General features: G+C 33.9%; 1 protein-coding gene and 1 long non-coding RNA gene across 2 annotated transcripts in view; one reads left to right on the top strand and one right to left on the bottom strand.

Annotated features, from left to right (window-relative positions):
- The window catches only part of LOC118199703 (GTP-binding protein GEM-like), a 92,258-nt gene that overhangs the window by 60,108 nt on the left and 15,157 nt on the right, over nt 1-16,993 (top strand). The gene's annotated exons all lie outside the window — the stretch shown is intronic.
- The window catches only part of LOC146998899 (uncharacterized), a 102,143-nt gene that overhangs the window by 81,045 nt on the left and 4,105 nt on the right, over nt 1-16,993 (bottom strand). The window lies entirely within an intron of this gene.

Here is a 16,993-nt window from a genome sequence, read left to right as displayed (position 1 = left end):
TCTCATTTTTATGTTTCTGTTCTCTAGGATACTTAACGCCTCCAAATTTCAGATGCTGGTATCGGTTTCAAGTAGTGAAGTTACAGTTATATTTATATTTCTGACTTCCAGGAACTTTTATTCTTAATGTCCATCTTATTTTAGTTCCGTGCAACAAAACCTCCTTTAATTTTTTTTTCTTTCACCTGAAAAAGGTTTTTCTGCGACATCTGCTCCAGTTAATTGTCACTTATATAAAAGTTTCAAGTTCTCAAGTCTATGGTCCATAGTTAATTCGAGGATGTCACCAGAGATCATTTCTTGATTTGATGCTTCAAGACTGCAAAGATACTTACCATTCGTGATTCATTATTTGATTAAATTCTCAATATCCCTCCAAATAAAGAATGTTGTAAGATGTTTTCTTTAATTACCTCGTAATTTATATTTAACTCTGAAGATTTTAAAATGCGTGATTTCTGTAATACCGTACCAATTAACTCACGAACATGGCACTCAGTGTTATTACCTATTAACTTTAGAACGAGTGTCTGAAGAAAAAACTTCAGGATTAGAAAACGAACTTGAATGTAATAGTGCGCATTCTCCTTTATTGACACGGCCAGCTTGTTTTCATGGTTTAAATTATTTTTGCCTTTATTATTATCGTTAATTTTTGTGTTGTTTGGGACACATTATCGAAAAACGTCTCTTTTAATATAACATGCACTTCACTGAAACATACGGTTTTTTCCATTATGTACTGATATCTGCCAAAAAAACAACATCTTTTAATAAATAGAATTCTTTTCTTTTAAGATTTATTTTCATCTTTAAAATATTTATTACTGTTATATTTACCTATACAAAATATATATGCATTATTTCAGTTAATTTCTGTAACGACGAATAAGTCAGTAGCGCTAGCAATTTCTTCATTCGCTTTTAATTTACACTTTTGTTTGTCTTAAAGAATTTATTCTTGAAATTAAATCCTGAAACTGCAATTGAAACACGCTGTTCTCTTTCGACTTCATATTGAATAAATTTCATTAAATCATCAAGACGTTGTTTTGGTGCTCCTCCAATTGATTGTCTTTGGCAGACACTTAACAATTCTTTTAGAACACAGGATTCTACTAACGGAAACAGAATTGCATTATATGTTTCATTTGCTACAGCGAGAGATTCTAAAGCCCTCAAATGAGATTCTAATCTACCATACAATGCTCAAAGCTAAGAAGTCGTAGTATTTTGAACGAATAATGACAAAGTTCTCTAATGTAAACTTTTATTAATGAATCCTTTTTGTCAAATCTTAATCTCGAAGCTTCTGAGCTTCTATTACCTCCGGACAATTATCTGAAGTCGCAGGATAACTATCTATTAATTCTGTAGAGTGAGAATTTATCACAGTTGATTGGATAAGGTATGGCAATTTATTTAGATTTATTTATTTATCATCTTCATGTATTTCTCAAATAAGGCCCAAAATGGCAACCATTCTTTAATATTTCTATCAAATTTCTTTAACTCAATTCGAGAAAGATTAAACTTTCTTTTTGCAAAATATTTATACCATCTGAAGAATTTTCTGAAGATCCGCTTCTTTATTTTTTCTAGAATTCTCCATCTAAAATTAAATACTTAAATAATGTCCAACAGACTTCCTTTCATCTTCTATGTCCTCTTCTGGCTTGTTAACGTCTAACATTCCATCCATTATTTTATTATTCAGGTTTTGTAATTCTTCAAATTCTTTTTCTTAAAAATCTGAAATTTTGACCGCAGCTCGATAATATTATCGGGATCCTCTTTGTTGAAGTCTTCATATATCTCGTTGACAAATCCGCGTGAATGAGCTTCTTGCCATTTTCGTAGATTTTATGATATTTTTCGTATCTATGCATAGTGTCCTGTCGTGGAAGTCAAATTTTGGAAGACAATGATAATTAACTTTCGTTAGATAAAATACTACCGAGTCATGTTATGTGACTTTTCTAAGCGTAATCAAAAGATAAATATTTTACAAAAATGTTAAGTTCGTTACGATTTTGTACATCACCATCTCAGAGAGAAAAGTAGAACACGCACTTGCCAGTCCGCTGCAGAAACAGGTCCATCTTTTAGATTTAATGCATAAATTAAACATAGATTTTCTGAAGTTAACAATACGCAACTTTCTACTAGGCACAAAAGGTGGTCTTGATCGAAACCGTTTGTTTTGATATACATTCGGCCACGATCATGTGCTATTATAATAATCAATTATTACAGAAAGGATTTTTATAAGTTGATAATCCAACTTAGTTTGTTTGATATTGAATACTTTAATTTTATAATTCTGGTTAATGAAAACATTAAGTGTGTAAATTTAAGGAGTTTTCTAGAAACTTCTATTTATATTAATCATGCAAACAAATCCTTTCATTCGTATATTTGCATACGAAAGGCAACTCTTTTTAATCTTCCGACCTTGTTTATATATTTTCAATCTTATTCTAAATATAGCTAAGAACCTAAAATATTCTTTGGAAATGTAAAGAAACATACATTTTTTCCTTAAGATCTTGTGACATCAAACCGAAAGTACATTTTCACTAGCAGTAAAAAATCAGAGTGGCTATGATTTGTTTATATACTTTCTATTTTATTCTGAGTATAAAATATCGCGAATAAAAATGTTTCATCTCATTTTTTAATGCAAAAAAAAAATATTTTTTTATACTCCAAATCGATTGCAATATCCAAATTCCATAGTACATTAATCCATGACTTTGTTCTTTTGTTTTCAATACCAATTTTTGCAGTGCGGTTTTTCCTCTTTTTAACTGCTTGGAAAGTCTCAAAAACTGAAATGTTACAACCAATAATCTATTTTCTTAAGTGAATCTTTAGAAGAATAGTATTCTAGCTAAGAGAATATTTAACATGCAGCCAAAATGTAGCCTTAGTTTGGTGTAAATTTTAAATAAATTGCATCGATAATGAAGGCAATAAGACACAGATCTTTTTCAGTCAGGAGAAAATTACTCTTTGCTGTTCGTAAATTAAATCACTCGAAATAGGTAGAGATTTTTTCAAATATAAGATGTCAAAAATAAAGGTTATTATAATTATAAAATATTAAAGTTATTTTATGATTGAAATCTTTACTCTCACATCTCCCTACCGTTTTCTTACCATAATGCAAATTTGGTTTCAGAGTATTTAAACTGAGACTTTTGGACTGTAAGTCATAGTTTGTTTCTGCCTCTCGAGGCCATGTTACTAGATTTCGTTAGATTAGATAGTGTTTTAGTCTTCACCTTTGCATTATAATTAGCGATATTTAAATTGTTACGCTGGTGAGAAGTTTTTAGCCAACTCCGTTAAATAAATTGTGTAAACTTTGGTTCCTAGATATAGAACATTTAATATTAAATTTGACTGTTACTTAAGTTTCATTGCTCCGTGTGATTGGCTGATTTGTAAAGTATAAGACGTGCAGTTATCTTCCAGTTCTGGTTTAATAAAAGTGTTTGGTTTAAAACCTTCTTAATACTTAGCAGTTCTTTTCAGACGCCGTGATAAAGGCTGCAAGTCTGCTAGGAGTTTGGCATCACTATATGTTATCAAAGAACACCAAACTCTATAAACGTTCCCGTATTAGTCTAAATGTATTGTTGCATGAGTACAGATGCGTAATGGATTCAAAGCACACATCCATAATAGCTTGTGTAATGCAAAGAGAGTAGCTGTTTCTTCTAAAGAGCGAACCTTACACAGAGATCTTTCAATACTCCGAAGACAGATCTAAACTAAAGCCTGAGTTTTTATACCAAATTAGCCCTCTACTGTCTTATATAATTTTCCTCGGAAAATGAAGAAAGAAATCTCTAGTGTCTTGAATTTCTCTAAACTACAAGAAGGTATATGCAGTTAACGTTACATCGAACGATCGGATACGGTTACACTTATGTAAATGACCAATTACAGTATCAATTAATTATGCAGAGATTGGTCTGAAATGTCGTTATGTGATCGCTAAGTTTGGTTACTTTTGGTGATTTCTCGCCAAATTTGATGACAATGATTTGACATTTTCCTGGTGTCTCTGTATCCATTTGGGTACTTGGCGTTCGTGATTCCTGAAATTTAGTAGCTAGGTCAGCAGTGGAGGATCTTGTATGGAGCAGGAATTTTCTGGCATAGAGATAATTGTGAAAATGTTCCTACGGCTTTAGCTATAAGAAGCACTCTTTTCTGGTAACTCAGTAATTCTTCTCCTGTTTACATACATTTGTTCTAGTATGCTACGGTATATTTCTTGAAAGTTTGTTTTTCTTGAGACAAAACAGCACCGCCACTCTTATTGCTCCCATTTGTCTCAAGAATAGGTTTGCCGAAGTGGGGGTACGTCATGATTGCCTTCAGCAGATATGACAAGCCCAAGGCAGAGATGATAAGTTACTTCCAGTTTGAATAATTTATACTTGCAGGACTTAACTTCAGATTTCCTTCCTACAATTTCTTAAGCAGCTTCCTAATATTTTCTAAAGGTTTTTCGAAATTTTTCCAAAGACGATGTAGATCAGACTGGCTTCATAGAAAAGACCTCTCAGCACGGTTTCCACAAGGCTCCCGAATGTTGACGGAAAATTACGTAATCCACACGGCATCACTTTGAACTGCAAAAATCCTTGTCCAGTAGTAAATGCCGTCCTTTCTTAGTCATCACGGTCTACCTCAACCTGCCAATAGCTTGATAAAATATATTTTACCAAAAGAAAAATTTCACAGTTCCGGAACTTTGAGCAATGATATTATTACAGCTCTTCTCAGTATAACAGAGCACAATTATTGTTACCATTTTAAATTACTAATAACGTTGAATACAACGCAATGCAAAGTGAATCTAAAGAGCGAAGCTCGCACGTATATCTCTCAATACTCCGAAAAAAACACTGAAGTATAAACTGATAATTGATTTTCTCTTCGATCTCATGTAGTTTTCCTCCGACCGCCGATAAATCTCTAGTACATTCTATTTCTCGAAATTCAAGAACACATATATGGTTAAAGTTATATATAATGGCCGAATTCAGTTACAGTTACATGTAGGGTTCAGTCAAATACCGTATCAATTACAGTTATAATACAGTAATAGCTTGATAAAATATATTTTACCAAAAGAAAAATTTCACAGTTCCGGAACTGCAATAATATTATTACAGCTCTTCTCAGTATAACAGAGTACAATTATTGTTACCATTTTAAATTACTAATAACGTTGAATACAACGCAATGCAAAGTGAATCCAAAGAGCGAAGCTCCCACGTATATCTCTCAATACTTCCGAAGTAAAAACTTAAAACTGATTTTCTCTCCGATTATATATAATGGCCGAATGCAGTTACAGTTACATATAGGGTTTAATTACAGTTAAATACCGTATCAATTATAGTTATACTACGACCGGACCAATATGTAGCCCAGTAATCGCTAAGTTTGGCGACTTTTAGAGAATCCTCGCCAAATTTGACGACAAAAATTAGTCGCCCAAACTATCGCCAGTTTTTCGATGTAACCATTTACCTCAGTAATAAATAGATTTGCCCCTGTAATCATTTTTGTTTACAGCAGAGCTTCGCTTGCTTCAGACCTTTCATCTTACATCACATAAAAGGTACTACAGTACATCAGAGTAGGAAACTCCCAAACGTGGGCTATTTTTCAAGCCTTTAATACAGTTATTGCATCTCCTCCTCCAGAAGGGGCGATCCAAGAGGCCCTCCACCCCTCGGTCAGTCCCGGGCGACAATTATGCACACAGCGAAAGTATTGAATCAGAAGTCAGTGGCGACGGGGCCCAATCGGCCACGCACAAACAGAACGAAGTACAAGTCAAAGACTGCCTTTTAGTGTTGACCGATGGGAGTTAAACCTCCAACAACAACCTTTCACTCTCTCACTATGTACCATTCCCACAACCAGGAGACAGACAGAACAGTACTAGTACGGTCTCTACCTAGCCTGAACCTACCACCAAAGAATCAATGATTCTAGTCACTGTGAAGATTGAGTATGTACCCCCAGGAACCAAGTTTATCTAAGTACAGGTCTTAGGCAGAAATCTAGGGCTCCCCCAGTTGACTACAATATCATGTACAATTTTCCTGAAATTATTTACATATATACAACATTCGCCAACAGTATATTCACCCAGCATCCTATAAAATGTTTCGCTATTCCACCTGTGCCATCTCTTTTGATAAGTTCCACTGGTAAACCAAAATAAACGTTAAAAGAGCCCGTTTGGACAGGCGTCAAAATCCGCACCCATTCAGATTTTTTACTTTTCTATTATTTTTAATAACGTGCATTCTAGTATTTTTAATAACTTAAAAGACCAAAATATTTTGTTAATCTTGCTTGTTCTTAAAAGAAATAGGTTTTTGAGAAAATGATTGGGCACGTCAGTAGAAATGATTTTAGCAATTTTACCTTTGAATTGTTAAACAGTTCAAGAAATTTTATGGATTTTGCTATTACCGAATTATTTATTTCAGATGATAGCCTATATAACTTGATAATTCTTAATAAGTTTTATTTGGGGAAAGATAAAAAAGTTGTTGCTACTCTGAAAAACTAAAACTGTAATATCTTACTTCTTTATTTAAAATTTTTCAACACGATATTTCTAAATTTCCATAGACGAAACTACAATGAATTGAATAATTCTAATACTTAGGGTTATATTGCTTTTATACTTGGGGGTGGGGATTTTAATATTTAAAAGCCAATGTCGTTAATATGACAAAACCATCGAATCATTGGCTTTAACGCTAGAGTGATTATTTTAAGAAAATAAATTAAGTCACGCACGTGCCGTTTTGAAAATTTTATCATCTTATAAATAATTCACGTGTTTCTAAATCATAAAAATATGTCTGGAGAGTATAAAATGCTTAAAGAATTTTTCTTTTATCAAATAAGTGTAGGCGTTGAAGTGCTCTTGAATTTTTTAAACACTTGAGTACTGAATATACCTCTGCAGCTAAGAAGATTTACTGTAATTCAGTACCAAGTTTCAGAATTTGTTTTCCCGCCATCTACTAAAATATTGATTCCGAACATTTATGTATTTAGTTGAAGCATTCGAACATAAAAAAGGAGTAGGGTAGAGTATTTTAAATTATTAGCAAATGAATTCTTAAACCAGAACATGTTTCTTGTTTTTAATGCATCCTGCAGAATGAATGTTCCTTCAAATACCTTTTATTCCTAGTATTATGGAAAATTCTTGAAAGAAGACAATATATGGTAAATAATAATCTAAATATGTGTAAATGCACATATATGTTATTACGTATACTTATGTATTTAGATATACCCGGTGACCCAAAACGCCGTTAACAATTAAAAATTTAATAATTCACTGAATCATGTAGATAGAGAAGTAAAAACTGACACACATGTTTGAAATGTCATGAGGTGATTCATGAAAGCAAAAAAGTGCTTAAAACGGCCAGCAGATGGCGCTTCATATGGTAACAAGAGTGATAATTAGCATAACAATTGATTTTTAGCAATGACTATGTTCTTTATAACAATTGTTTAGCATGTCGACCGTCATTCATCAACAATATCTGTATTCGAGGAACAATTTTGTAAACGGCACTGTACAGCATATCTGTAGGTGTGGTGAGAAATGTTGTCTTTTAGCATTCCTAACGAGGTTGGTCGACCGCGATAGACTTGCGATTCCAGGTAACCCCACAGACAGTAATCATACGAATTGAGATCAGGGTAACTGAAGAGGCCAGGCATGGCGGAAGTGGCGACTCAGTGTGCGATCCTCACCAAAAGATGTGTGCAAGAGCTCTCTCACACGTGTAGCAATATGGAGTGGGAGCGACATCCTGTATAAAAGTCATACCTTCCAACAGGTGTGTATCAGCCAGACTAGGGATGATGCGTTTCTGTAACATATTAGCGTATCTCTCACCCGTTACGCTGACAGTTTGAATAGCAGAAACACGCATTTCCTCGAAGAGAATGGGCCGATCATGATTGATGAGGATTTATCACATCAACCGTGACACCATATCACCGTGACCAACACCCGGAGGCGAGGACAGAATAGTGACAAGTCATGAAAAAACTGATTCCTTTTCTCATTGCAGCTCATTTCATACACGATTCTCATGCGAAATCACTGACTTTCTGCTGCCCAGGGCCATCTTTTGGCCTCTTTCTTTCTTTCAACAAAACCGCATGTCATTTTAAGCAACCTGTGTCAATTTTTACCTCTCTTACCTACATCATTTCGTAAATTATTGAATTTTCAAATGTTAACGGACTTTTGGGTCACCCGATAATATGAATACACATAAAATTCAGCGTGAAAATTCTAAACGTCAATTTGATTTCATAGAGATAATTTTTATATATGTTGCTAGTTTTTTCCCATCAGAATTTACCATAACCAATAATTGTCTTAATAATCAACACGAGTTTCAGCGAAAAAGTTCACAAGGGCTTTAAAATTAGAATTAAATTTATAACTCTCATTTATATGTTTCAACACAAAACTACTAAGAGTTTATTGAAAAATTTATTTAAGACACACCTCACACAAAAATTTACTTAAGCAGTTTTTAAATACTTTTAGCCCAAATGCTCTCGAAACGTGTGTGTATCTGGAAATGAAAAAATTATCCCTTTGGGCGTAATATAGTATCTGAAAGCTTTCAGATATTTTTTATTATACGAGGTGATTATTTTACGTTGAAGAAAGCACGTTTTTGCATGTGACGTAATTTTCCCCACTGCGAAAAAACAGGAAATATCATCTATGCCCTCTTTGGGATATCAATCATGGATCTTCAAGACGTCAGTTAGATGTGCAGATCTTTAATTAAGATAGCGCTCAAGAAAGATTGTGATAATTCCTTGCATTCTCCCTCATTTAAAAGGAGATTGCGGAGAGACAGACTACCCTATCAACAAAATCCATGAATTGAATCCATGAAGTGATATTCATCATACATTAATCCCGGCGTCACTGTAGCGACGACAGGTTCTTCTTTAAAACATGGAAAATGGAAAAATACAAGCAATTTTTATAAATTAACTGTTATTACATTTTATTAAAAAGTGATTAATATAATTAACTGGGAAGCATTTTGCCAATGGCAAGCAAAGTATAAAATGAACAGGCTAAAAGATATGAGTTTAAGGAGAGAGAGAAGGTAATGTTATTTAATTTATTTTGTCTCAGCATGTATGGATAAATGCTAATTTTGTTCGCCTAAGGAACGTTGGTTCAAAAATAAAGTTCTAATATTATTTGAAAAAGTAAAGAAAGTTTACATTTAATTTCATTATTTTATGAAAACGTAAATTGAATGGTATTATAGTATTAGATTTTTTCGCAGACGTGTTTGAATAAATCTGTTTATATATGCCAATTATTATTGCATTAAAAATCATGATTTCTTACGTTTTCTTGGAAAAGATAACAACTAACCATTTCTGGATTTATCATTAATAAAATCAAATAAATGATAAAAATTAAAAAAATTCAGGTAATTATAGTTGTTTCAGAAAATGAACAATTAAAACAATATTACAATAACAAATGTAAGAGATTATTTACTATTAACGAAATAGGAGCCAAATGAGAAGTCTTTTGTTATAATGAAAAACTTAAATATTTACTGCATTGTAGCTTTCAAGATGACAATTTCCTAAGTCTTCCATTATGTAGAAAGAGTGATATAATCTTGCTTAATGTAAATTATTTAATAACTTCCCCAATATGCAATTAACTTACTCTTCAAATAATTCTATTGTATAAATCCTCCCCCCTTTTAAGAGAATATATATAATGTTAAAAAATCATTTCTAGGTGAAAATTTTTAAAAGAATGATGTACCTATATTTTATTATGTTTTAGGAAACAGCAAAAATAAATATATTTCATTTGTGCAACCTCCGAAATCATTTCCTGCTTTAGAGAAAATATATTTGCGACACAGATTTAAGAAAAAAGAAATTTTAACCAGCCAATATGATTCCTGAACTAAATATTAATACTGTTGCGTGAGTAGGGGTTCGTAGATTGAGTGCACAAATCCGATAATAGGTTAATAAAATTTATTTTTATCAAAAGAAATATTTCACAACTCTTGAAATTTTCCACAGAAATATTCGTATAAACATTCACAGCATCACGCAATATAATTAGTACTTACACTTCAAACTACTAAGAACGTTAAACACAACACAATGCAAAGCGCTCTAAAGAGAAAGCTAACTCAGATTTCACCCGAAACTACATCTCGCAACAACGATAACTAAGCAAATAGAATTCAGATTTTCTTTCTGTCCGGTCTTTTATATTTTTTAACCGGCCGCCGAGACCTTTCTAATACTTTCTGCTGCTTGAAATTACTGGAAAGCAATAAGAGTGTAGAAATACGGTTAGAGTTAACATAGTGGTCAATTACATTTATTTAATTTCGATACTTATTACGGTGATACAGGGACCAGAACCAAATGATGCCAAATGGTCACTAAATTTGGCGACTATTGGTGACAAGATAAGTCGCCAAAACTGTTGTCAGCTCGGCAATTTCTCGCCAAATTACCGAGATGCACATTTACTCAATGTTATATACACTTGCCCTTTATTCTTACTTTTCCGGCGTAGTTTTCTCTTAAAATTTGTCTCGCGCTATATTACACAAGAAAAAATACAATTTTAATTATAATTCTACTAAAAAAGCCTATCTAAATACAAAATTCGTAACTTTGGCCCCTTCGCAAGGACTGCAAGTCACGGGCAGTACAATCCCTGGACTTACAACTAATACTTACAACTAAAGCATCAATGCAATAATAAACGTTATAATACAGTAACAGACAACATAAACAATCATTGCAATAACCAACTAAAAACAAATCAAATACTAAATTAATAACTGAGTGCACAAATTTACAAATTTAGAAACAAATAGAACCATGATCATACACTATTTACATGATAGTATATACTACATGCAACGGCCATAGTAAGGAGCTAACCTGTCGTAATGAAAGACTTTAGGCTTAGAATTCGGAGCCTTACGGATCCAAAAAAACGACGTCATTCAGCCTCTTTAGGACAGTGTAAGGACCACCCCAAACTGACTGCAGTTTAAGAGAATCCTTTTCGTCGAATCGGATTCCACAAACATAACTTGTCTCTTTCGTCGAATCGATGTCCTGTAGAACTCGTCTAGGGGTCAATATGTAGCCCTCGTCATCGGGTTTTCATCTTCACCATAGAAGTTGACTCGCTCTTGCGCAAAATTGTGCATCACTTCAAACCGGGCCTGAAGAGCTTGGATGTACTCCTTGGGTGACGAAGGCGCATCCAGAAGGCGACCAAACAAGAGATCACAAGCGAAGAGCATGTGAGATGGGGAATAGCCGTTAGTCTCGTGGACAATATTGCGATAAGCCAGTAAAAATAGAGGTAACTTCTTGTCCCAGTTTTGTTGGTTTCTGGAAATCACGAAAGAGAGGTCTATTAAGGATAGTTCGATTAAACTTCTCTACCGCGCCGTCTGACTGGAAATGTAAAAGCGTCGTTTTGGTTTTGTCAGTTCCCAGTAGCTTACAGAGTTTTTTAATTACAGCCAATGCAAAATTTCTTCCTTGATCAAAAGGTAACTCAAGAGGCACTTAATAACATGGAAATACAACGTTGCGTTAGCACCTCTACTACTTTGACCCCTCTTGATTAGTAATAGTATATGCTTCAAGTCACTTCAAGTCAAGGTGAAGTAATCAATGATAAGGAGGATGTATTTTTTGCCATCAGCAGTTCGTGGCAGAGATCCCAGGATGTCAAAGGCAATGAGTTCAAAAGGCGCTCTTGCATTGTAACGTTGTAGTTTCCCTCGGCTGCGTTTCTTCGGAGTTTTCTAACTCGCACAGACATCGCATGATTGGCGCCACTTTTGCACGTCATCTTTTGCATTACTCCACTAGAAGCACTCTCGAACTCTCTGCAAGGTCTTTATTGTTCAAAAGTGGCCTATTGTAGGGCTACAATGTAGTTCTTTAAGGACGTCCGGGATCTTAGGAGTATCAGCTGTCATCGGAAAGCCTTTCCATCATTCGATTCGTATTTCAGGTACAGGACGGTGTTTCAAATATGGAGTCCCTGAGAGCCCAATATTGTTTTGTCGTACGTCTATAGATAGAAATGTCCTGCCAGGTAGGTTTTCTGTTTGAAGACTCCATTAAGTCAATTCTGGATTATGTCGCCGTCCCCCAGCTTGTCGTCCCTGACTGGTCATTCCGTGGGTCTCGATCAGCCGATGTTGATGCTGTAACTTCTCGTGCGACTGGATTAAGCAGCTCTTATTTCGTTTCGACTCTGGAACAATATTGGCAGCTTTCTGGGCAGGGCCTTTTAGACAGGGCGTAGGCGTTGCTATCTGATAATCTCTTCCGATGACGGATATTGATGTATCGTATCATATTTCTGGAGTCTCTGTATCCACTTGTCTGTTGGAGCAGATGTGAAAGCGTACTTCAGGTTGTTAATTGTAACCTTACATTATTTTGCCCACAAAAACTTTTGCTTGATTTCTCAGCTTTTAATGGAGGTCTTGCGATGGAAGAAAAGTACTTTAAATCTCCTATAGTACGCACAAAATCCAAGGAAACTTCTCAGCTGATGGACATGTTCGGGGCGTCTTCAGTCTTTAACTGTTGACACTTTTTCAGGATCTATGCACACACCTTTAGCAGAGATGACATGTCCAAAGTAAGTCACTTCGTGTCTGAATTAATTTATATTTGGCAAGACTTAACTTTAGATTATCGTCCTTCAGTTTCTGAAGCATCTTTCTGAGATTTTCAAAATATTCTACAAAATTCTTCCCGACGATGATGATGTCGTTCAGATATAGAATACAGGCTTAGTAATAAAAAACTCTCAACGCAGTTTCAATGAGGTGTAGAATGTTGCTGACGCATTACATAGTCCAAACGGCGTGAACCTGACTGCCATCTGACTGCCATAGTCCTTGTCCGGTAGTAAATGCCGTCTTTTCTCGGTCATCAGGATGTATCTCTACCTGCCAATACCTACTCTTTAAATCAAGTGTCGAAACCACTTACTTCCAGAAAGAATGTCCAGAATGTCGTCAGTTCCACGAAGCGTGCAGATGTCTGCCTTCGTAACCTCGTTCAACCAGCGATAGTCAATGTAAAATCTAATTGAACGGTCTTTTTTCTGATCAGGGAGATAGCAGATTCTCATGGACTCGCTAAAGGCTCGATGACGTTGCTTTCTTGCATGTTCTTTGGAAGTTTTCCTATCTCTTCCTGTTTAGCAATCGGTACACTTCTTGAACGTTGTTTAACTGGTGAGTGATACCCGATATCGATTCTATGCTGCGTCAAACTGGTTCAACTCACTTCAGAAGACGGAGCGGGAGAAAACAACTTGAAATTCTTGAATGGCACGTTCTGCAGCATTCCTCTCTTCATCGCTCAATTGTGGATTCTACAATAACTCCGATGTAATATTCTCTGAAATCACGAATTATGGACTTTTAGTGTTTCGTTTAATGCTGGTCACGGGAGTACATGCTGCAACCCCTTCACCTTTCTTAAAAACTCTTGCCTTGTCAGTTACATTGGCAACTCTTATCGGGTTAACGGTCCTCAATAGGTCGACGAGTGCTGAGGCTACTAGTACTTCTTTCGGGCTGTTACAGTTCTTGGGCTATTCCATAATGCCGTAGCGGAAATTTCTGTTTTCGGCTAGGTATCCAGAAAGTAAAAGTTCTATTTTTAATGTCTAAAAGAATTAATCAAAATAAATGATTATTACAAGAGTTATCCGTGTTTAACATTAATGGGTCTTATTTGGCCCACACTTATATTAAATAAATTTGGACATTCCATTAGTGATATCGTCTGCATTCTTCTTTTTTTTTTTTTTTTTTTTTTTTTTTTAATTTTTACTGGATGAAATTCTGTGCTAGTTTGCCCTGATATGTTTCAGACTGAGTATCTATCATTCTGCGTTTAAATGTTTGACTTTGTAAGGTCTTAATTCCAACGCAACAGCATATCAAAATTTTCATCTGAACAAAATTTCCGCAAGAAGAGTATCCAGACTTATTTCAACACTTCAGAAACAGAAATGTGTCAGTGCAATTTAAAAATAGTAATGAAGGATCTTGATCATCTCCTTTAGAGACAAGACTTAGCTTTAAGTGCATATTATCTGTCTTCCAAACTGAAATCGCTCTTTCGTGGAAAGAGATTTAATGATGACAAATAGCGTGAAAATACCAGCTATGGAATATTTTCAGAATAGCCTTTGGAAGTACTTTGTCGGGTGCATAGAGTTGCTCATTAAATGATATAAAATGTATATCGTGGTACAAGGAGATCGTATTGAAAAATCAATTGCCAATTAAAAAATCAATTTATAGTTCTTTTAGAAGTATATCAGGCCATATAGGACGGTTTTTATCTATATATGTATAAGCTTAATATCCTAGTTAGCTACTGTGATTTTATTTGTATATTATATTCCGAAATAATACATAATTTTTACCTTCAATAGTTTCACATTAATTTACTTCTAAAACATTTTAATGATAATTGCGCCTCAAATAAACAGGATTACAGGTTATTCTTTAACTTCTCTCGCCAACATGTATATTTTTTGATTTATTCTTGCAGGACAAGAAGTAAAACTTTAAACAGTTGTGCGAGCTAAGAATACGTTCAAGTTAGAAATTTCAAATCACAGGAAGCCTTTAATATTAATCTGGTGAAAATACCCCTACCTGTTCTTAGTACGTAATGTACGAATAAAAAATAATCATGAAAGCTCATTCCTCCATAATACGCAATTGGATGATGTTTGAAAAATATTAGATGTCTGCGCTAAAGAAGAGTATTTTAAAATTAAAGAAAAAGTGTAAATCGGAAATTTTACCAGATTGCTGTTAAAATGACTTGTGGAATTCCAAGTAATGGGAACGCGAAACAATGCAGATTTACTGCCAGATAGCATCCACAAGCATCTCTCATTGTTATGCAAATGCAACGTTTTATGATTAGCATTAAAAAGGTAGATGTTTAAGGTCGTCAACTGAGGATATCTCTTTCACCTTCAATGAATGACTAGAATGTTAAAAACAGTTCTCATATAATAAAGTATTTCCTAATGAATCCAACCTTGGCAAAAGAAAGCATTAATGAAAGCATCATTCGAAATTCATTTGCATTTATAAATAAATTGGACATGGTTTTCCTCATACGAACCAAAGAAGCAAAATAAAATTTGAAATTCCCATTTCCCAAAAGTATTTATTCTCAAAAATAACATTTAATTTTAATTGGGTTGCGTTTAAAATAGAATTCCAACAAGCATTTACTCAAAATTTCCAGATAAAATTTAAAAATCTAAAGTCTCGGGTATTAAAAGTCTGCATTTTAATGTTTATGTAAAAAGAATGTCTGCTTTACGTAGAAAAAAAAGCTGGCACAAAAAATGCTTTAAAACTAATCGGGATTCTTTTGATGTAAATGGATCAAAATTCGAGCATTTCAAAATAAAATAAACCTGAAAGAATAAGTTATATTTCAAAAAAAAAGGTTTAAATTTATTTTACTCTGTGAAATAATTTCTACAGGTAAGAAATGTATTTATTCAAATATTATTTTATCTCTAATCATTTTATTCAAGATTTAATTTTAACATTAAATTTCTTTTTCCAATTATACTAATTTGATTAAAAGATACTTTTAAAACATTCGCAGTGTATATTTTTAAATAAACGAAATATGAATTTATTTCCTTTTTCGCAAGCTAAACGAAGAAACTAATGATAGATTTTTAATGCCGAGACGAAACTATGAGTATAGGATTAATTATTTGAAACAAATTACACTTTTTAAACTTATAAAATAATTGTGAAATAAAAAGTCAAATTCCTTTTCTCAGAATTTGAGTAATGAACGTATGCAGAAGTATTCAAAATATAGCATGAAAATTAACATTCTAACATTAATTTAAGGTGGTTTCGTGGGTTTTCCATCGTTTTATCCACTGCTAATGTTAATAAAAATTCCAATTTTCTTTAGAAAGTTCTCCAGAGATTGTTTTATATGCCTCCCCAAAATTATATGTTATGACATAGGAGATTGTTTTGCCGAATCAATTGTTTGCCGAGTAATAGAGTGGGTGTATGTACCCACTCTGTTACTCGGCATTTGGTACCACCGATTGCCACCAAAAAGAGAGGTGCACAACTACATCCTATAGCAGTCCTATATGTAAAATGTCAACGTTCTAAGGTTCGTTTTTGAGTTAAGCGAGATACATACATACGTACGTACAGACGCCACAAAAAAATCTCTTCGGAATCCAATTTTAAATCAGTTTTATAATTTTTTGGGAGGAAAAGAGTTCTTTATTTTGCCTTTACATAGGGATGTCAGGCAAAAACCTTGTTAAATTGCATTCGATAGCGGTCAAAATATATATTTTCGTTGAAATATGCTACCCGGAATTTTTCGTGATTACAATACTTCCTTTATTTCGTACAAGGAAGTAAAAATAGCTCGAAACTATTTGTGAGCTCTGAGAAAAGGCTTTGTAACACCCACATTTTAGTAATTATTTTACATACATTTTGAGATAAGGTTTCTTGAGATAGGCCACACTATCCTCCAATTATCTGCTCTATTTTTGATAAAGTCAAAATGAGCGAGTATTAATATAATTAATTTCAAAGTTTAATTCCCAACTAAGAATGATAAATTTTCGGAAACTTGAAAATAAATCTCACGTTTAGCGAATGGGCCAAATTTTTCTGCATTCTAGCACTTAAGTTATTAAGACGTTTAAATGAAGCTCTTTAATATTCTGTGAAACAAAAAATCTTGGGTTACATTATAGTATAAAAAACTCGCATTTTATGCGAGTCTGAATGCTGGTAAA

This window comes from Stegodyphus dumicola, chromosome 2, assembly GCF_044657685.1.
Source record: "Stegodyphus dumicola isolate Sdum_Otavi_A_Nest chromosome 2, ASM4465768v1".
NCBI lineage: Eukaryota > Metazoa > Arthropoda > Arachnida > Araneae > Eresidae > Stegodyphus > Stegodyphus dumicola.
This window is presented reverse-complemented; position numbering and strand designations above follow the sequence as displayed.